The 23307-nt window shown below is 38.6% G+C and overlaps 1 long non-coding RNA gene across 2 annotated transcripts in view; it reads right to left on the reverse strand.

The window, feature by feature from the left end:
• Positions 1–3844: 3844 nt before the first annotated feature.
• Gm33860 overlaps positions 3845–23307 on the reverse strand; it is a 91709-nt gene continuing 72246 nt past the window's right edge. Inside the window, exons 5-6 of one of the 2 annotated variants that reach the window (XR_877258.3) lie at positions 4860–4904; positions 3845–4292 (exon numbers count right to left, since the gene is read on the reverse strand). This is a non-coding gene — a long non-coding RNA (predicted gene, 33860). The remainder of the gene's footprint in view (positions 4293–4859; positions 4905–23307) is intronic. The other variant, XR_003952583.1, reaches the window with a different exon arrangement.

The raw sequence follows: 23307 nt of genomic DNA on the forward strand, positions 1-23307 counted from the left end.
TCCCTCTACCTTGGAAAGGACACTGAGACAAGGATGTAAAGAATAGGTTGTTTTGTTTTAAGTCAATAAACTCTCAAATTAAAATTTAAACCACATTTAAAATACTAAAGCTATAAGAAGAATAAAATGAAAACTTTCAATATGGATAATTATTCTCAGACACAGACTTAGTTCATGCAATCAGGAATACATTATCATGGGTCTTCTTATTTTAATTTAATTTAACATTTTATGTATGGATGTTGTGCCTACATATATGACTGTGAAACACTTGTATGACTGGTACTTAAGCAGGCTGGAAAAGGGTATTGGATTCATGAGTACTTAAGTTACAGAGAGCTCTGTGCCACCAAATGACTGTAAGAATCAAATCTGGGTCCTATGCAAGAGCAGTAAGTGCTCTGAACTACTAAGCCATCTTTGTTATAGTCAGAATTTTCTCTTTTATCCAGCGTGAATCCAAACATTTGGTCTAAAGGACATAAAAATCATCACCGCTGTGTGTGTAGGACTTTGCTTTGGTAACTTAATATAAACTTTGTTCAATTTCAAGAGACAAGATGATCACAAATCAGGTAAAATGGCAAAATATGCAGTCGTGACAATGATGTCACAGAGAAGGGGATTCAGTTGATTTTGAGCCACAGTTCTGAGGCTGAGGCTGTGCTTGAAAACAGGTCTGAGATGATCATGGTAACCTGAAGGAAGTATGTTTGTAGGGTCCTGAGCATCTGTGCCCTTCCAGGAGACACGTTACAATTTAGGAAGATAGACTTGGCAATTCCTTTATAGACAGAAGGATTTGATGAGTGTAAAACTGACAGAGGGAAAACTAAGACAGAATGAAACATAAACATTCGTCAGGAATGAGTAGTGGAATCTTGAGACATACATTACATGGGGAAGATCTGAATCCGAATACACTCAGCTGAGATATTATACTCTTGCGCTTTTTAAAGAACCTACATATATTTATGTAAGCAAACCCCAATTCTTTTGGCAGTAAGGCTGAAGCACTCCTACAAATTAGCCAGTCAAGTTGGTCATTAGAAATAGATCTGCACCTTTTTAGAAGAAACTGCCTCCTCTCTAGATGAATGGAGGTCAGTAATCACAAATGGGATGTGTACCAAAAGGACAAAGAAATAGAAAGAGCATTAAGACTGGAGGTGAGATGCTTGCATGTGTAGTACAGTTCTTGGGAAGTTTATTTCCTATCTGGAATATGGAAAGAATAAATCTGAGGACATTATCAGAGAGACTCCTAACTCAGTCATTCCTCAGGGCTCTGTTTTTGGATCATATTTAGAAGGAGATCCACCTTTTAAGATTTAAATGTTGGATTTTCAGGGTACAACTATTTTCAACTGTCATTTGACAAGCCTTCAGATTGCCACTGCTTGATATAATTGTCACCAAACTGTAGGGCTGAGTGTTCTTTTGAATGCTGCCATAGTATGTTCAACTACAGAGCTTAAAGCTGGATTTGTTCAGGGCTAAAGGTATTCCCAACTACACTCACAGAAGAGGTTATACTCATATAGATCTAAAGCAAAGGACATAGAATGCAGTATTTCCTTCTCTGTTTAGAATGGGACAGTGCACATGATCATTCCTTGTTAGTGCACAGGGCTGAAGGCAGTTCATGTTCAAAGCTAGAAAAAAAAATTCTATAACTGCAAAGCAACCATTGTGAATCCCCTCTGAAGCAAATTGTGTTACTGCGTATTTTGTCTTATTAAGCTACTTATAACTTTATATGTGGCCCTCCGGGCTTGAGGATTAGAGAATATTAAAGGGGAAAAATAATGATTGCATGGACTTGGCTTATGATACTTTCATAGAAAAGAAAACTCCAGAAATTAAAACTACTGGTTAAATAGAAAGACATTTATTTAAGGAAAAAATAGCACTCTCGAATTTTTGAAGTGCCCCAGGGCTCATTCCTGGCATCTTTTATCGCCTCTCCATAGGTAATCTCATCTATTCCCATGGCCTCAAATTCATCTATATGATAATGACTCCCAAACTGTATCTCTAGCCTTGACCTCTTCTCCCATCTCCAGGAGAGTATCTCTAAGGGACATCTAATATGCATCTCATATTTATCAAGCTCAAAACAGAACTCTTCATTATGTTCCCCATCCTTCCTTTGCTACCTCGGCTTTCCTTGGCTTGTCCATCTCCTCCAGTTTATTCTTTCAGAAGCCAGCTATCCACTCTGCTCAAGCCAAACAAAAAGACTTCCTCCATTCACTTTTTTCCTTTCCCATGACATGATATTTCCCAAGAGCATCTGCTGCTGTGACTACAGCCTCTTATTCTAGAACTGCCTGGTCATTCTGTCTCTGTCCTTCCATGGCTCCTCTGTTCTTTCCTGCTACTGTATGCAGCAGTCTGATGTCCGTGGTCTCTCTTGCTCCATTTCCTCATTCAGAGGACCAACTGGTATGTTAAAAATTGCCAATCAGAGCCATTTCCCCCCTTTAAATATATAAAAATAAGTAGCTTCTCCATGTGGTTTTGCTAACATCAACATATCTGGCGCAGTCAGTGAAGGTCTGGATAACCATGTCCCTCAAACAACAGCCTGAGTCCAATATCAGCACATCGCCAACCTCTCTCCCTGTTCTAGAACAGGCAAATCTAGCGCCCTCATAAGTGCTTATTGTAATTGAAATGTTATCTTCCAGATATTTTTCTGCTTATTTTCTAATGTGTCTGATTGCTTAGTGAGGTTTAGAAGTTTTGTATTATTTTCCACAAATAACCCTCAATGAATCAGACTTTTTTCAATATGCCCCTTTACTGGTGTATACCCAGTGCCTGTAAAAGCTTTTGTAGAATAATGACCTTCACAGATTCTATGCTGCCTCTGTAATATCAGATACCACAATGTTGGAATAATTAGCTTATTTGGAAATTGATGACTGAGTCACCAATCTCGTCATCTATAGACCTTGAAAGAATAGTGTTATGAGGAGAGACAATCTGTCTTGATGTAATAATCTCCTTCTGATGCAAGTAACTGGATTAAAGGAAGCTAAAAAATGAGCCAAAGAACTACTCATTATATTTTATATGTTTGCAATTAGATAATCTTGCTACTAGGTCATAGGCAACAACTTTGTTTGTGGTTTTATAGCCCAAAGCATTAGTTTTAATATATTTTATAAAAGAAAACAGCCAAGTAAGTGAGTTCTCACCTGTAATATGAGTACTCATAAGTGGGAGTCAAGCCAATTGCCATGAATTTGAGGTCATACAGTGGCCTGCAGCTCCATAATAAATTACAGGTCACCCTGAGCTAAAGCATAAGACACACTTTAAGAAAGATGTTCTTGTTCAATTCATAGAGGAAGGTTTTCTGTTGCAAGTTAATTTTATATTGAAACAATTAACTGTCTATGTCAACAAGTTTCAAAATTTACTGTATTTGAACACCATGTGGGAAGAGCAGTTGTGATCAATCAAGTCTCTGCTTGATATGCTTCTGCCCCTCAAAGGCAGTTACTTCAGGTAAAGACCTAACCTTTCTGAAATCTAGAAGCCTCTTCTTAAATAATTTGAAAATATCGTTGGCAGCAAATAAACAACTGCTAGAAAGCAGCTACTCACAGAAGGAAAAAAATGAATTATAACCAGTCATCTTTTCTAGTTCTTCCTGATGATCATTGTCAACACATCTATTTGAATGTCAAAGCATTATTTATTTTTATGCAGCTGTAGTTAATACCATTATTCTAGAGGTATTGGAATTGTTTTAAAACAGAACTATGTTAGTTAAGAAGGGTGTAGGCTCTTCTTCTTCTTCTTCTTCTTCTTCTTCTTCTTCTTCTTCTTCTTCTTTGTTTTGCTGTTGTTGTTGTTGTTGTTGTTCTTTTTTCCTTTTGCTAAGGCATCCTCAGAGCCACCCTTCTTTGATACTGCCGCACCATGCACGGTGAATCCTCTAGTGAGAAAATTTAAACCGTTTAAAAGTAATGGAAGAAAAGTCACATAAATTTATTCAGTTTCCATCAGGGCCAGAGAACAGATAAAAATCATATAAAGGCACAGGGCTCCTTATCTGGAAGAAATCCCATTGTCTTTGCCCCAAGAGGAGGAAGACTTTTTCAAAATTGATGGCTGCTCTTGCCTTGTAATTTCTCTTCTTTAAACATTCAACCCTTACCAATCCACTCCATGAATCAGATTTGCATGTTTTTTCTTACTCCTTCCACAGACCTGGTTCTTTAGACTTACATTCAAAATGATTTAAACTTTGAATTGTTCTTCTCGGCGAATTGCATCTGTAACACCAAAATAGGAAATGGGGTCTAAATAAATAATAGAATCAAGTAGATGAAAAGTAAGTAAGCCTTATCATATCCTAAAACAGAGTTAGATGGCATAGCTAGCTATTGACAAATTGCTGGTGAAAATTAATATTCTAACCATCATTTTAGAATATCACACTTAGCGTGTAGCTACTAACCAAGCTTACTACATGGACTAAACAGCCATCAGCTGTGGCCACGAACTGCTTGATTTTTGCCGGCATTGTCCTCCTAAGCAGTCGAAGCACCACCGTGGGGTTTCATTGTTGTGCCACATCAACTGAATTTATGTCTTCTCTGTCTCTTTCTGTCTCTCCGTCTCTTTTTGTCTCTGTCCAACCTTCTTCCATTCCCTCTCCCTCTTCTCTTCCCTCTTCCCCCTCCTCCACTCCCTCTTTGCCAAAGCATTTTGTCTTTTAAGCAGAACAAAGAACTACATCTTACTCTTGGAAATTTAAACAGTAATCCTTGACTCTGGGAGAAAGGATCCAAGAGTCCACTGGCAGGATAGTTTGTATGCAGTCTCAAAGTAGTACATACCAAAGATGTTGATATGTCCGTTTTCTTATCAGAAGCATTCCAATTCTAAAAGACCAAAAGTGTTGTCAGTTGAGTCTACATTCCTATACAGTTCTACTCAGCCCAACGAAGGCTATTTAAGTTGTTACCATTCTGTTCCCCAAGGACATAATGAAAAGCAAGGAGTGGGACTTCACCCAGTTTCTCGTTGGCCAATGGATGAGGAGTGAGGCTCTGGCCCCAAGATCTAATGATGAAGGTTGACTTGATGAAGCAGGAGAAAAGTTTTAACTTCATGAAGCCTGGAAACAAACCTTAAAGCATTTCATTAAACAGAAACTTATAGGGAGAGACTGGATTAGAGGACCCAATAAAAAGCACACCAGAGCAGACATTTTCCTAATGTGGATCTAGTAACAGCAGTGATCTAATCCAGGAGGAACTTATGTCAATCATTTAAAAGTCAGAGTAAAAATGTAAACATGAGGGTAATAAGGAGGACTAGGATTGACTAAGGGGAGAAACAAGAGAGGAAGTAACATTGTTTCTGGAAGAGGGGACAGCGTCCCTCTGTAGCAATAGTCAGATTGAGTTTTCTTTAATTTTGGAGTATTGCAGTAGCCAAAGAATGAAGTTGGTCCTGAAGGCTCTTAATATAATCTGAGATTTCCTTGATGTTTTCTGAGAACCTATGGTAAGAATTTGGCAGATGCAGATGTACCTCCTCTGTCCAAGTGTTTTATACATGAGTTGTGAAGAAATGTCAAGAGTGGCAAGAATTGATTTCTTGATAGTTTGTTGTGGTTTGTTCATTACTGTATTCAGGGGTTCTTCGTGCGTTCTTCATTCTCTTCATATATTGAGTTCAATTTTATGGACCAATATATTTTACTTAGGTATGAGAAATACTACTTAGAATTAAAAAAATCAGATTAATCTCTCCTCTCTGTTGCAAAATGTCAGGCATGTTTCCTTTTCTTCTTCAATTTGAACATTCAGTGCTTTCAACAATGCTATGTCCCACATGTTCGGCACTTTACCACTGGTTGCACTTATATCTGCACACATATATTTGTCAGTGTCCATTCATAAAATTCACCAGTCAGAGTTGCACATGGTGGACCATGCTTGTAATTCTAGCAGTTGGAAGGGAAGAGAAGTTGATAGCCTATGGTTCAATTGTAGCCTGAGTTATATGTATCCCAGAACTCTATTCACAAAACTAGAATGTATGTATGTATGGATGGATAGATGAATGAATATATGTATTTGTGCATGTATGTGTATTACATATGTATATTATATATATATAATAATTACATACATATATAATAAAAGTTAATCTTGATAGCATAATTTGGGCGATGATGATGTGAATTTCCTTAATTTGGCAGCGTGTCACAATCCCATGCCACTTACAAGTTCAGTCCCAATGTCACTGCTTTGATATCAGTAAGATGTTCATTTAATTGGAGAATTGATACCACCATTTTACATTTGTTCAAATGAACAGTGTGCAAATACAGGAAGAAATTTGATAACCAACATATATAGATATTCGTTATTATTCAGAGTTTCACATTAAACAGACCTGTACCCTCCCTGTACTGTTACAAATTGCTGAAGTCAAGGCTTGGTGCTTAGAAATGACCAATAAAATGGGTGATACTATTTTGCATCATACTGAAAATCAGAAGATGCCTAAAACATTCCTTTAATCATTTCTGTATATTTTTGTGCATGGAGTGGTACACAGATTAAAGGGCAGAATGAAGATTTTGTAGATAGGAAATATCAGGTCTACCTTTTCCGAGTCAAAGAAATAGTCCAGTGGAAGGAAAAATTAGAGTTGAGTTAGCATAAGAAAGTACATCATTGTGTCTTCATGTGATATGGCTTGACACATTTTATGCGTGTGAGCCCATGTATCACGAATAGCAATATGGCTTCCTTGTGACTAAGAAACATAATGAGTTCTGGAACCTCATAATACCTGACCAAGTAGGATCATCAGTCAATGCAACTGTATAGAGTAGAAGAGAATAGGTCTTGCTCACTGTCCTCACAACTGCATATCACTTACAGTTTTGACAAACAGTCTTGTTTATTAGCGCACTGATAGCTTTCAGCACAGATGGACAAGTCTAGATATTTTTTTATGTTGACAATTAGCTTTTAAGAGTTATTTTCTAGATATAGTTGTTCTACCATTTTGGTTAAATTTCAGAATCTCATTTATGTTCAAATTAAAATAATTGTTCATTTACATTTTGAAAAGAAAAGAGTAAAGCAGTTTTCTTATGGTTCAGCCTTCAGATTGTTTCTTTCCCCTAAGTCTTGGAGAGAGACATATGGATGTCAATATTTAATGCTTAGTGATCATTAGTCATATGTCCATATTCAATACTGACTGCAAGCAGAAAGTCCCACCTATCAACACTGTAGACAAATTGGAATACTAGTTTTGTAATATCTCACAAATAAGAATTAAATAACCTCATGGATATTCTGAGGCAAAAAGAAAAAGAAAAATTGTATTCAAACCGTTGCAAGGCCTACCATGCTCAGCAAGAATCTCCGGGATACACCAGAGCTGTAAACCCTCTGAACACAAAGATTAAGCAGCTTCCCACTTCAATTTGGTGATGCAGAATGTCAAGATCTTCCAAAATGAAATTGTTAGAAAAGGAAATAACTTCAGCTGCTGTCCAAGACCCTATGAAGATATTAATATTTTTTTAAAAAATTCTTAATTTTAAAGAATTTGTATATTTGGACAAAAGATAAAAGATGGAAGAAAAGAAAAAAGTAAACAGAAAAGAGGGAAGGAAGAGATAGATCTGGACACATATACATACAGAGAGAGAGAGAGAGAGAGAGAGAGAGAGAGAGAGAGAGAGAGAGAACTAACTGGTATAAAATAATTCTATAGACTTATCAAGACACCAGAATTGTGGGGTAAGTATAACGAAAATATAATACATTCTTGAATAAAATTGTCAAAGAATAGAGAAACACAATATGAAAAAGAAGTCATTTGAGTAGAAGATGGCTGCTTTTTAGAATGAGGACAAGGAGATACCAATAGGTACATATGCATGTTATCCTATCCTACTTTATGCCTTTGGTAAATAATACTGCCACTGTCTGATGTCTTTGAACCTGAATCAGGACCATGAACCAGATATAAATGTCTAGTCTATGATATTGTGTTACTAATAAGGGAAAAGACTAAGAAGGTAAATTTAGGGTACCTACCTCATGGGGCTACTTATAACTTCATGCCTAGATACCATGTTGAATCAAAAGTATAGTCAAATAAATGCCAACTCTTATTTTATGAAAAAAAAAACTAAATAAAAAGCTACAGGAAAAAGTCTTTGAGGGAAAATTCATCTTTTTGTACTAGTTCTGATAATATACGAGAATGTATGTATATTTAATGGCTTCCAAATATTGACTATATGTTATAGTTAAATGACCTGGATTTTATAATTTCACATTGCAGGTTTAAATTATTACAATAACAACATCCAGGAGTTGCTGGAAAAACTGAACTCCTTACACATGCATACTTTCAGTGTAGTGCCTGGTACATAGAGATGATGATGATGATGAAGATAATGATGATGATAATGATCAGGAAGGTGGTGATGCTACTAGTAAGTGTGGTAATAACAAAAATGTAGAAACTTGTTTATGGTAAATATCCATTTGTTGTGTCTATCACTCTGTCTTCTTGACTAGGTTGGACTTAGCTACTTGACAATATCTTTGCAGTGCTCACTAGATGATATGAAAAGAAGGGAAAAGCAGATAATGTGCACTGAGGGAACATCAATTGGTAGAGATGCCTCACATCAGGGCATACTTTGACAAAGCTGAAAAGCCTTGGTGTAGATGATTCCTTGGAATCTGACCAAGTACAGGTTCATTGCTTTTGCTCCTCACCTTCAGCTCACTAAGAAGCTATAGTTATTTCATGACCTGCAATGTTTCTATTCTGCCACCATCTTTCTGTTTTCCAGAGCATCCAGTTCAATGCCAGGAATACTTCTTGACCATATCATGAGTCTTTGAGAAGAACATTCTACTAACTCATGTGACAGACCAGTGACCAATAGGGCCTGTGGGACTTTGGACCTGTACTCAACATGATCTAAGTGTCCATTTTAAGTGTCATTCTTTCTGGGTAATTCCCCTCCCCCTTTTTTTACTCTCAATAGGTGGAGATCTTTTACATGATATGTGGTACATAAATCAGCAAAACAAGGAGAGAGGTCATATGGCACAGGACAATTTTCCAGAATGTGTGCTATTATTGAGCAGGCAATAGCTTTGAAAGGAATGTGGTGGATATGCACAAATCCCATTTGAAAATATGGTGTGTTAGAGCCCACATTTGCCTCTAAAAATAAAGTTAATAGATAATGTTTTGGGGCTTGAGAAATGTGTTAAACAAAAATGCATATACACTAAGAAAGAACGCATATGCTAACTGCTATACCCATGCTTCCTGCTAGGCAAAGTAAAATAAAACCTCTGTTAGATATCAAAGAAAATGAATGTTACTAGGATTGAGGATATGTACCCCTGCTTCCATGAAGGATGAAGAAAAATCAGAGAGAAATAAATAAGAAAGCAATCTGCAATATGCAGGAAAGAAAGCAAAGAACATAGTGGATTAACAGGATGTATGGCATATATATATATATATATATATATATATATATATATATATATATATATATATATATGCCTATATGTGCATATGCATTTGTGCTGGTATGCATGGATGCATGTATTGCCAGCATGTGTCCATGTCCCTCTCAAGGACTTTAGTCCCAACAAGTATATAGAAAACAAGACACTTAATTGATTAAAGAGCAAATCAGAGTTTGCTAAGTCATATGACACATGACAAGAATTGCTGATTTATGTACCCCATATCATGTAAAAGATCTCCACCTATTGAGAGTAAAAAAAAGGAGGAGGGGGGAATTACCCAGAAAGAATGACACTTAAAATGGAGTAAGGACCTAAAATTCTACTCTCCTTAAAGGACTTCATTCTTCTACAAAGCAATTGAAGAGAACAGAATATCTACGCTAAGAATGAAAAGTTAGTGGTGGGAAGCCTGGGGAGATATATTCAGTATGGATAGTATGAAGGAAAACAATCCACAGATAAATAAATGAAGTAGCCAGTGACATAGAAGTAAAGAGAATACTGAGCAACATTAAGGACCCATGTAAACTGAATGCAACAAACATTGATGACAACAGGCAAGACTGTGTGATTGCCACTAATTCCATCTTGTTGTCTTTAGGGAAAGTCATTGTCAGTGCTGCCTGCTTCAGGTTCACAGCTATGTTTACACTTTCATTAGAAGAGAAAGCCAAGTCTTTGAAACATTGAGGTTCAGCATGGCAAGGGTGCCAGGCAAGACTGTGTAGGGGGCAAAGGGAATGCCCCTGTCTTGGTACATTGTCAAAGTTGAGGACTTCAGAAGCATTTGGAGAGAGAGAGAGAGAGAGAGAGAGAGAGAGAGAGAGAGAGAGAGAGAGAGAGAGAGAGAGAGAGAGAGAGAGAAAATTAACCCCAAGGAAGTGATTATCGGATAGATCAATATTAGACTATAAGATTTATGAGATTGTTGGAGTGACTGACAGGAGAGGTGAGGTTCAGGTCACAGGATTCATACAAGACAAGGAGATAATTGGGAAGAGACAGTGTCTTTGCCTCTTGGACCAAGATCGGGCATAGTTTTCAAGAATGATGGGAGACTCTGATGAGCCTTTTGTTTCAATTTGTCTCATCATGGGTTCTACCTTTCCCTTACTCCTGTCTCAATTTGATTCTATGTGAAATCTCATAAACAACAGCAACTAACATCAGAGAATGAGTTTTCCTACTCTTCAGTGTAAATTTGTCTGTATTGTACATAGACAGTATAATTCCTCGGACTGAGAACATATCCAGTTGTGGCTTCATTGTTGAAATTTGGGATCAAGAGACACTGATGGTGACACAGCCACCAGGCAAGGGAAGAAGTGAAAATAGCAGCCTCTGTCTTGGGGCGTTTGGAGGAAGGCTTCCATCGGTGTACTGTTGGCAAAGATACCCCTAAGTATACCTTAAGAGGAAGGATTTAGAAAATGGATTTTTCCCTCTGAGTCAGTGATGTAGATAATTCTCTGACTCACACTGTAGGTCAGATGCCACGTTACCACTGCATCCCCTGATAACAATTGTTTCTGCTTCCCCGTGTAATCCTTCCCCTTTTAGGGACTAGCTATTGGGTAGAAGTAAGTTTTTAGGGAGGATGATTTCAGATTCCTATGGTTTTCAGAGTAAGGAAGCTGCTAGCTTTTAAGCCTCCCACCCACTGTGCTTTCAAGTAAGGTGTCTTTGGATAGTAACAATAAACAGTGAGAGCACTGGTGCACCATGGGGAAGACAGTCCTGCTCTGAGCCAAACCTGAAACCAGGGTTGTTGGTTCAACTTGCATCCTAGCATCTTTGTTACTGTCCATGATCCTAATGATCCTGATGTGTTCTATGTACCCTGGCTCCGGTGAGAAGGTATCTTAAGTTCAGGGAGGGTAGACACAGTGCATCTGTATGTCTGGGATAGTCAGGTTTGAGTGTGCACCCTCCCGAATAGCCCCAGGGTTCCTGCCTGCCAACAATGTTTTCTTACGGGGTCAGTGTCCTGTCTTCAAACCTACAGGACTTTGTCACCATCCGAAGTCAACACTTTTACCACCGCAGTCTCCTGGAGGCCACATTCGCCTTTTTCCTATCACGTCTGTCCGAAGCTGACCCCGGAGGCCCCGCCAGCTGCAGCCCTGTGCCTGGTTCTTCTGCCTGACCTACACTCCGGGGACGAGGCGAGCAGTTTGGCCGCCGTATCCACTGGCAATCTGTTCAAGAAAATAGACCTGAACATGCTGCTGTGAGCTGCCCGAGCTTCGGCATCCTGCTGCCATCTAGGGACCAAACGAGGCATCCTCTGCGCTCTGGCTCTGGGATGGACCACTCAGCCTGGGCGGGCCCCTGACATCCTCTTTGGACCCAGGCTGCTCATCCAAGGTTCATCCAGGTCAGTTCCCGGTCTCAGTCAGCCTCCTTGGACTTCACTGACGTCACCCTGGCAGAGATCCACTAGACTGAAGCCGCAAGGAGGGAAGTAACACAGACAAAGGCAGTGAGAAGAAAGACACAGAGCAAACAGCTAGGGAGACAGGAGCAAAGCCTGTCAGAACAGACACAAAGAAGAAAGCCGACAGAAAGGCTCCATCAGGGTAACAGTGCCCCATGATGTGTCTGTATGTGTCTATGGAAGCTGTTATTGTCTCCATGCAGGGTTCACACGCAGCCCCACAAGGTCCAAAGAGTCAAGCTACTGTATTTTTCGTATATAATTTTCAACGTTCCTCTCAGAAGACGAGTGGGGTATGAAGGGATATTTGCTTTCTCAAAGATTGCATAGGAAATCTGCAAAGTGTTCACTAGAGAGTTAAAATGATGTGTTTCAATACAGCGCCAGCATCTCTCCTGCAAACAGAACAATGGGCATTTTCAAAGAAGGGAAGGGGAGAGGGCTGACTGTAAGGGAAAGGAGGAGGGGAACACAGATAGGGGAACAGGCCCTGCTGTGGACCTGGAGGCCCTGCTGGGAAACTTCAAAACAAATTCTTCCTGAAAGGAGTTGTTATTAAAAGTAACTTTAATCCTTCCTGCCAGACTGCTCATAAAAGCATACAATTAAGTCAAGCAAACGACAGGAACATGTTCTCTCCTACCTGTTTCCCTTCTGAGAGTAATTACTACAGGTAGTCTCCCTTGTTCTGTGCAAACTGAAAAAGAGCTATGGTGGGTGCAGATTCCATTTCTCTTCTGGGCTCTTCTTTTCCCACCACCCCACCCCAAGTCTCTTCAGCCCTGCAGCACCAAACAGCCAGTCTTCAGACTCAGACAAGAACAAAGGGGTGAATTTCAATATTTCCTCTTTGTGCAAGGTTAATTGAAAATCAAAAAGTCACTTTTCAAATGTCATGTTAGGCCCGCCACTGCATCAATTTCCTTTCCTTTTCCATCTCTGTAAGCGAGAGAAAAGTGTTTGTGGGGATGGTGTAGTGGCCTATGAAGTAGGGACACAATGGAGGAAGGGAAAAAGAAAGAGGAAGAGGAGGAGGAAGAAGAAGAGGAGGAGGAGGAGGAGGAAGAGGAGGAGGGGGAGGAGGAGGAGGAGGAGAAGGAGAAGAAGAAGAAGAAGAAGAAAAGAAGAAGAAGATGAAGAAGAAGAAGAAGAAGAAGAAGAAGAAGAAGAAAAGAAGAAGAAGAAGAAGAAGAAGAAGAAGAAGAAGAAGAAGAAGAAGAAGAAGAAGAAGAAGAAAAGAAGAAGAAGAAGAAGAAGAAGAAGAAGAAGAAGAAGAAGAAGAAGAGGAAGAAGAAGAGGACAAGGAAGGTTTTAAAGAAGCACAGATATGCAAAGCCTCTGGTTGCAGATACACTAACTTGCAGTGTAAATTCTCCCTCATAGCATCCTCAGTCTAAATAGTATTTGCATTCAAAACTCTGTTGATATTACTTGATATTCCAGCAATAGGATGACCCAGAGGGATTAGACCTCCATGGTCTATGTTTGGGTGACAGGTCAATATATGATTGTTATAAGCAAAATGGTGTTTTAAAATCCCTGGCCACCCACATGCTGAATACCCACTTCCCCTCTCCTTATAAAACGGGTCCACACATGCACACAAGTGGTGTGTAGCCACTTCCCAACACTCATTTACGTCCTGAGAGGTTCAGCCTCGGGGCTTCTGGTCATTCAAGTTTAGCCCTGTGTATTCTAGAAGCAATGTTTCTCTTCATTATAAGCTTTTATACTGCCTCAGTGACTTCTCTGTCTTTCTAGCTTTCCTGAAACCCAGTTTCCTAATCTATAAAATTTGTTATCACCCGTGCCCCAGAAGTAGTATATAGGGCACTCAAATCATGGAGGAAGCTGGTATTGTTTCCCTCACTGACTTGGTCTGAAGATGCAGTATCATTCCATTCTTCAGAATGGGTCCTCAGAAGGACCCTCTATGGCCAAGCATGCCTTGGTCTGTGCATCTTCTGCAACTCTCTGCCTGCTCTGGTCCCTCCTTGCATTCTTCAAAGCCATAAGATCCTTCTGCAGAGACGCTTTAGTCTTCTTGTCTAGTACCTGTGCTTTTCTTCTAGATGCTAGGCTAAAACAGCTTTCCCATTATACTGCAGCAATCAATCTGTTTCTCAGACAGATGTGTCCATGGCAGACTTGTCAAGTAGGGGAAAACTGGATGTGATACACACTGGCCTTTTTAATATACTTACAAAATAACTTTTTAGCAAGATAAGCCATGAAGAAGCAGCAGATTTGTGGTATAAACTCGTGTTCAGGTAACCCACCTGTATAAGCCAAGCTTCTAAGCCTTCTTTCATTTCCATCATCTTTATATTATTTTAGTGATAATAAATGCGTCTATCCACTCTAAATGGACAGATGATTAGAACCTAATTAGAAGGTATTTTACACACACACACACACACACACACACACACACACACACACACACACACACACGGAGAGAGAGAGAGAGAGAGAGAGAGAGAGAGAGAGAGAGAGAGAGAGAGAGAGAGAGAGAGAGAGAGAGACAGCAGACAGATAAGAGACCCTGTATGACATCAAGAATCTAGCTCCTTTCAAAATCCTCCTAGTAGTAAAATGTTTCCATGGTAGATATAAATAGAATAACAAATGCATATTATTTCCTTGAATTTCTACCAATTCATGTTTGTATTGATGCATCCTTTGTCACATTGTACCATTGTTAGTTACAGATCCTGATGAAATGTCTTATTTGGTATGCAAGTCTCCTTAGTATGTTAGTATACATTTGATTTTTATCTGTATGTGTGAATGAATACCTCTAAATTAACCCAGTAAGGTTACTATAGCAAAATACATTGGAGTAGATAATTGATAAAGCATATACATTTATTTCCCTTGATGCTGAAACTTGAGAGGAGCAAGATCAAGTCATGAACTCATGAAAGCGTTTGATGAGAGTTTTCTCCCTCCCTCCTGGGTACTGAATTCTTGGACTGATGTATTGAGTTAATGCAAGGAATAAATGGCGTTTGTCTCTTTCATTGAGCAGCTAGTTGTTTTCATAGAAAGTCCACCCTGGTGATCTAAGAACACTGAAAAGCTCCTGACCCTCTTGCACTGGGCTAACTTTCAATATATTGATTGAGTGTGCCTCACACATGCACTGCAAAGAATTTCTTTCAGAAGAGGTGAGGGATGCAAGGTAGGGGCTCAAAACTGCTAAAATTAATATAAACAAGTATGCAAACTGTCAAAGAATAAATAGACAACTTGTTTAAATCTCATTTATTTAATGCATGTATTTATTGAAATATAAAATATAAGCATTTCTTCATCACTTTCCGAATTTCCTGGAAAGAAGGCCATGTGGTACATATTCATAATCCAAAAATTTAAAGAATGATTTTGTATTAATCATGAATAGTAGAAAAATAACAGAAAGAATTTGGATATGTGACTGTATCAGCATTACTTTCAGAAAGCAAACTGACAATTACATTGAGTCAAGAACAAATAAGTAATCAGATAACTTGATAATTTAACACTTTCTAATAGCTGTTCTGGATTTGAAGACAATAAGTTAAAAAAAAACAAAAACCTGTATCCCAACACATCTTTTAACCTGCTTGAAAAATTATGCTTTGCCCACCACTATGATGACTTTTTGCAATAAGGATTTGTGGATGCATTAGCACACTTCAGTTTCTAACTCCAAAATTTCTGTCCACCATGGGAAAATGAAAGCCACACAGAAAGGAATAAAATGAAATAAGTCAATATTTACCTGATTGTTTACCCTGGAAAGGGAGGAGAATTTAGTCTCAGGCATCTCTACATGACTTCTTTCATATCTGTACCCTAAAACCTTAGATGTTTCCCACAAAATATTATTGTTGCTTGTTACTTTCCTCTACTCTCTACAATAACTATAAGGCCTTTAGGTGAATGTAGACTGAATTATAAATACTTGGAAGGGATTGTTTTACAACAGTGGAATGAGAAAGTGTGGTATAGGGGATTCTGTAGAACTTAGTTTTATAAAGGTGGAACATTCATTTTCTCTAGGATTATAGAAGAAACAAGGCCAGAGATACTAAGGATCACTGTAATGACACCATGTTATTTTATTTTCCTAGTACAAATAGAAGTTTCATTTTTACAATGTTGGATAATATTAGTGTACAATACTATGACATATATAAATGTTCATGCCTTAATGTAAAAAATAAATTACTGATAAAACTTACTAATAATGTCTGAGATTCCAGGGAGCCATGGTGTTCTTTCTCCTGAAGAGGGTTATGCTAGTGATAACATCTTCTGTTTGATCAGCTTACTCAGAGAAAAGGGTTAAGACAACCATAATCATTCCTTAAAATAAAACAATGATGATGTTTGTTATATTGGCTTGTCATTCCTTCTACAAAATAATTTGGCTGTAGCATACAATAATGTTTTAGAGCATTCTGGTGCCAAGAAAACTTTCTTTGAAATAGGATTCAATCCTCTTAAACACTGGTATTGCTTTGCCAAGTAAGGGTATGTAACTTTCTAAATCCTCTTTGTTATTTCAGTGGTATTCACAGCATCTTCATCAGCAGTGGATTTAAAGTGAGAACCTACTTCTGTTGCTCACTCATGAATAGTGGATTCTCTCTTGTTAGCATTTTATCATGAGAAAGCTGTGATTGCCTCACACCTTCAGGGGTCTGCTCCAATTATAACTCTAATGCTGTTCTCATCACACCTTAAAGGCTCTCTCTGCCAAATTTTGGACCTCTGGAACTCACAGATGTGCTGTATGGATGTGTGGGATTAACCTCTTTTTAAGTCCTAATAATATTGGTATTGTAGTTTCTTCAAGAATATCAAGAATATCACTAATGGGATCAATGTGGTGAATAATTCTCAAAAAGATTTCAATGATGCTCAGGTATCACTGAGAGATCCTGTATCAAAAATCAGTTTAGATAGCTCTCATATTCACCTGCTATTAGGTACATGGGCATCTGATCACATGTGCAAGCTAATATGTAAACATAAATACATACACACAGACACACTAAAACGTAGACACTGATATACAAACACAATCACACACTCACAAACACACTCATACATACACATGCACGAGCACACACACACACGCACACACAAACATACACACACACACACACACACACACACACACACACATACACACACAATGGTGTCAACTTTACTGCCAGTTTGTGGCTCAGGATAATTACATTCTCCCACCTTACCCTGATCTTCCTGATTCCGTAGAAATCTTCTGCACATTCAATCGCGTCTTTCCTTCACAATTCTGTGTTATGGAGAAGGCTACTTTCTTGAAATCTCATGTGCCAACATCTGCTAGTTTCATTTTTCCCCCTTCTGAAGATTCAATCCTCAAAGGATTGAACCAAGTCAAGCCTTATATATGAATAAAGCTATGTCTCTCACTTTAAAATGCTCATTCTCACCCCTCTAGGCTAGTATTTTAAGAAATATTAAAAAGATGTGCATTTAATATGTCCAAGTTTGTTGTCTTCCATATTGAAGTTTCAGGTAAGTTGAGGTCTGGCTGTGCCAAAACTTGAAGCTTTCGACATAGCTCCAGAAACATCTGTGAAACACATTTGAAGCCGAGCATGCTGCTCCAAGTTTTTGCCTGAGTGACTGAAACACATCATTTTAAAGCTTTATCAGTGAAAGCTAAGAGCTAGGTAGAACATAATAAGGGGTCTTTGAACCATTTGTGTCTTTGTGTCTTTGTGTGTGTGTGTGTTTCTATTCATTTTAAAAGAATTACCTAGTGATGCTGACTAGAAAGGCTCTTCTCTTAAAATATTACCGTCCCCAAAACATGTCGATTACTTTGAAAACTTTTTACTTGTGACCTTCTTGTTTTTCTTTCAGTCATCTTTCCTTTGTCAGTATGTAAATATGAGCAAGGAAACATTTCTCCCTGTCTGTGGTTTTTAAACTGAAATGAAGAAGAACTGGGTACATCCCCCATCTCAGGGCCACTGCTGTTACAAATACAATCCAAGAAAGGACAGCACCAGGATCTCCTGGGACCTGATTAGAAATGTAAATTATCTACTGATTCAGACTCTCTGGAGAGCACTGAAGAATCTGAGTCTTAATAAGCCCTCAAGGTGATTGTGTTCAGCACGAACAGTTGAGAGTCATAGCTCCAGGCAATTTGATTCAGAAATTCTCGATATTGCATCTTTTGTAGAGAGTCACATGACTTCATAAGAAAGTCTCAAGGAAAGCAGGATATGCATCACAGATAGTGTATCTTACAAATAAATATTGCTATAAAACTATTGTAAGGTTTCACTGAGCACATATCAACTTTAATAGCATTTCTCCCCCTTAGTGCGTAGTAGTGTCTATCTGCTTGTACTGAGTGGAAGAAGACAGAGGTCTTATTTTACTTTCTAGATAAGCCTAGGAAATGCAACACTACCACTGACCAGAGTTCATAAAATGTCTATTAACAATGTAGAGTACCCAAGCCTTCCTTCCTCAGTTTGATGATGGGTAGGGCTATATAGATTCCCAGGAAGATACTTCACTACACTATGGTACTTCCTCTGACTATTTTAAGCATAATTTTAAAAAAATACCAATTAGTAACTTTCTTCTCCTTTCCTGTGTCACTTTCCTCTCTAGTCCTCTCTCCTGCTCACTTTCCCTCTTCTTTATTTCCATGTAAATACACATGTATGAGCACTCATATATCAAAACATATAATTCAGAACAAATACATATTTTCTCTCTCTCTCTGTCTCTCTCTCTCTCTGACCCTCTGTCTGTCTCTGTCTCTGCCTCTGCCTCTGTCTCTGTCTCTGTGTCTCTGTCTGTCTCTCTCTGTCTCTCTCTCTCTGTCTTTCTTTCTCTGCATGTTTCTCTCTCTGTCCCTCTGTCTTTCTGTCTGTCTGTCTATGTCTGTGTCTGTGTCTGTGTCTGTGTCTGTGTCTGTGTCTGTGTCTGTGTCTCTGTCTGTGTCTGTCTGTGTCTGTGTCTGTGTCTGTCTCTCTGTCTCTCTCTGTCTCTGTCTCTGTCTCTCTCTCTCTCTGTCTCTCTCTCTCACACACACACACACACACAGAGAGAGGTACAGTAAGGATCAGAGAGAAGGGAAATAGTTTGGCTTGACAGAATATCACCAGAAGCTAGAAGTCAGTGAGTGGTGGCAGTTCCTGTGACTTACCAAGTGTCACAGCATAGTCCTACACTAACTGTAAACGCTATTGGTAGTGAAGCTTTTAAAAGATGTTAGGTAGTGACAGGCTTGATGGCAAAAACCTTTAATTGCAGAATTAAAGTGGCAAAAGCAGACAGATCTTTGTGAGTTCAAAAGTCTACTGAAAGAATTTCAGGTCAGCCAGAGAGGTACACAGGGCTCTATCTTAAGAAATTATATATCAATAAATAAAAAGTTAGCTTCTAAAAAGTTGTTTTTCTGTTTAAAAAAAAAGAAGTAAATTGCTTTATTTATATACTTTGGATTATATTCTAGATAACCTTATAACACATTTTTAAAAATTAAATTTGCTATGAACGTGTTGTTGTGCCCATAATTACTCAGAAAATGTGACAATGTAAAATTCTTCATGGCTATACAGTATCAAATCTGTGTATATAATGACGTGTGCCAATGTTTTATTACATGAGTGCTATAGACTCAGTTCATGTATCAGGCCATAATCCTCACCATCACAGCTGTTCTGGAGATTGAGTTTTGACAGAGATGATGCTGTTAAGAAAATCTTTAGACTATATCTTAATCGATGATACATAGAACCTTTTTTTAAAAGAAATAAATTTATGTCACAGAGTTACATGTAAGTCTAATTGTATAGAGACACAATGAGATCTATAAACACTGAAAATTGATAGATGAATGAAAAAAACTATTACAGCTGTTAAATTTCTGGTTGTGGGATTGGGCTCATTTGGTCTGTAGTGCTTTTTGTGGCTGCACTCCCAAGTTAATATACTAACTGGTCTTCTTCTCAAACAATTTGATTTAATAAATAATATGTACATTAAGAAAATATTTGACCTCCTCCATGATGTCCAGAAGAAAAGCCGGATCTGGAATTATCCGGTCAAAACTTGTTTTTGCCTTGTTAATTCTTCAATAAGGGACAAGGGTAGGTTCAACTTTCTCCTTCTGTAAATACGAGGCACTTTCTTATTAATTTATGTGTTGAACAGTGAAAAATCAAAGAGACTATCTTTATACACCCAAGTACAGACAAAAACAGCAGTTTTGAGTACTACATGTCATCTAGAAAGAGAAATATAACAGTCACAATGCTCTTTCAGAATGTCAGCCCCTTAGCATGTTTGTTATTGCTCATTAGTGTATTGTTTCAAAGCAATCGATTGACTGTTGTTTATCTGCAACATTTGTATGCTTCACTCCCAGGAGATAACTGGCTTTCCTCAGGAAAGACAAATCCAGAGTTGAACCCCACAGATGATCCTGAAGAAGGGAAGAATAGTCATGTGGACAGGGTGCCTGATGTCTAATGAGTTTAGTATCACAGAACATGATAGGTAAATATTAGAACAGTGATTATAGAATATCATTGAAGGACCAACATAATTCATTTGAGAAGGTCTAAAAATATTTCAATGATCTTCATAAAAGGAGATATTTTAACGAGATTGGGATAAATGGGAAAAGATTGAATGTACGATGATTATCTCTAGTTGAAGCTTGTGATAGTAGAGGACTTAGGGTATATGTATTCATATTTGTTTTATCTTGAGAAACCACTTGTAAAACCCAAGAGAGTAACAAGAGACTCTCCTATTAAATTCTCTACAGTTCTCCAAGCATCCATCTGTGATGACATGTCTGACGGTGATGTGGGACTCAATGTATATGAAAGAAGACGATTGAATATCATTTTATAACCTTATTGCGCAGTGGGAGTGGAGGAATAAGGGAGTGGGAGAATACCGGTGTCCCACCAGAGTTCTGGTGCTCTGGACTGGTGGACACAGAAGACTATCACAGGCTTTCTATTTGACCCCGGGTGGGTGATGGTGCAACCATCCTTTGCTACCAGTTGTTGAGCATCAGGCATGGGGGAAATAAAGGGAGTGGGAGAAAACCCACATCCCGCCAGAGTTCTGGTGCTCTGGGTGAAGACAGACTGCCACATGCTTTCCAAGTGCACTTGGGTTGGTGTCTGGCTGTGGGAAGCCCTGGAACCCCAGATCAGTGGGGAGGTGGACAAGGGGCAGTCCTAGGTAACAGGTTCCCAATCTCAGGCATCCCAGACACACCTGGACACAGCGGAAGAACTGAGATCAAAATGGGGTCCCCGGGGACTGCTCTGTCAGCCACAGGGCTGAAGGAAGAAGAGGGGAGGGAGGGGGCGCACTGGGTGGTTCCCACGCGGGTGAGAGTCTTTGGTCTGGTTCATGGCTAGAATGCAGAAAGGTCTTCTGGAGGGAAGTTAGACACTGCTCATTAGGGGAAAGCCTATCCCATCGTTTAAGCACGGTGGGCCTTGATGAGCAGAGACAGTCTGTGGTTTTAGAGCTTTCTTGTAGAAAGGCAGAGAGAAAGAGAAGGTAGAAAGAGAGAGAGGCCGGCCATGGCCATGTGGAGGTGGGGGGGAGGGAGAGAGAGAGAAGGAGGGCTAGAGATGAGAGGAAGAAAGGTGAGAGCTTAAAAAGAGTGAGGAGGGGCCAAGCAGACCCTTTTATACTGGGCTGGGCTATCTTGCTGTTGCCAGGTACCTATGGGGAGGAGCATACCTGGATATAGTCAAGTAACTGTGGGGGTGGAGTCTAGCCAGAATGCCAGGGGCTTCATCTGCATGACTGATAGTCACACACCTCTGCTTCGGGGGCTGTGGGGGCAGTAACTTGGACAGAAACCAGGGTTCCGGGAGATATGATCTAACACCTTCGGTCCTATGTAGTTGGAAATCACCACCCATCAGGTCCCTGGGGTTCCAGACGTTTGCTTGATTCCAGACCAGGCTGTCTGTGTGCGCAGCCCACTTTCTCACATAACCTCATCCACGTGGGCCAGAAACAGGACAGAATGGGTGATAATAAAACCTTCATGGAAATTCAGTGTTAGATATTGGAATTCCCACCAGGGAAAATCATTTGACTTCATTCCTTTTATTCATTTGTTTTTAAATTTTTGTTGTATTTTTATTTGCCGTATATAAGTATTTGTCCTCCATGTTTTCATGTCAATATACAGTACCTGTAGAGAAAATTATATATATATATATATATATATATATATATATATATATATATATGTGTGTGTGTGTGTGTGTGTGTGTGTGTGTGTGTGTGTGTGTGTGTATACACTTATATATATATATATATATATATATATGTATGTATGTATGTATGTGTGTATATATATATATATATACATACATATATATATACAAACTGATATATAATGATATACCTGTACCTATAGAGACTGTTTTAATATCTGTCATGTGGGTTCTAGGAATCAAACCTGAGTCCCTTGGAAAAGCTACAAGGGCCTATAACCTATGAGCCACTCTGTAGCCCAAAGGATATGCATTGTCTAACTTTGTCCTTTCCTGGTCACACTTGTCCCATGTTTTGATGGCAATAGAGTGGCCACAGTGGAGACTTTTCATTTGATTATCACTGAATCTAGTTTATGGTTTATAATCTTTCAGTGTGTGGTAAATTTCTGTCTTCCAATATAGATTTGACTTCTAAACCTGTTCATCTGACAGGATTCTGTGATATGAAGGCTTATTGTCAAAAGGCTAATCATACACTAATGTGCTGTGATGTCTCCAACAACCAAAGAATGAGGTATGACAAATAAAGAAAAAAAATGCTTGTCACAGAGCTAAATAGCGGAAAAATGATACAGCCTTTATTGTCCAAGTAAAGGAAATAACATAGAATTCCCCCCGCATTTAACAGTGATTTATAATTTTTACTCAAACTGATAGAAAACCAATTTTAAAAACTAAAAGGTACTTTTAAGAATGATCAAGTATAAAAAGAAAAACACTTTAGTTATTGTACATTAGGAAAAACTAGATTGTTTTCCATCGTATCTCAAGCATATTTTAAAAGTCTTTCAGTGAATAAGCATGTACAGTTATGGAAAACATATGAACAAGGCAGGTATAAGTTCATCTGTATGATGGAATAATCAAAACCTTAAAGGTCCTAACCACAGATACACACAAAGAGCAGCACAGGAACACAACAGAAATTTTCATAATGGCTTTAGGTCTCAAAATTTAATAGAATACATCATGT

The sequence above is a fragment of the Mus musculus genome, chromosome 18 (genome assembly GCF_000001635.26).
Source record: "Mus musculus strain C57BL/6J chromosome 18, GRCm38.p6 C57BL/6J".
Taxonomy (NCBI): domain Eukaryota; kingdom Metazoa; phylum Chordata; class Mammalia; order Rodentia; family Muridae; genus Mus; species Mus musculus.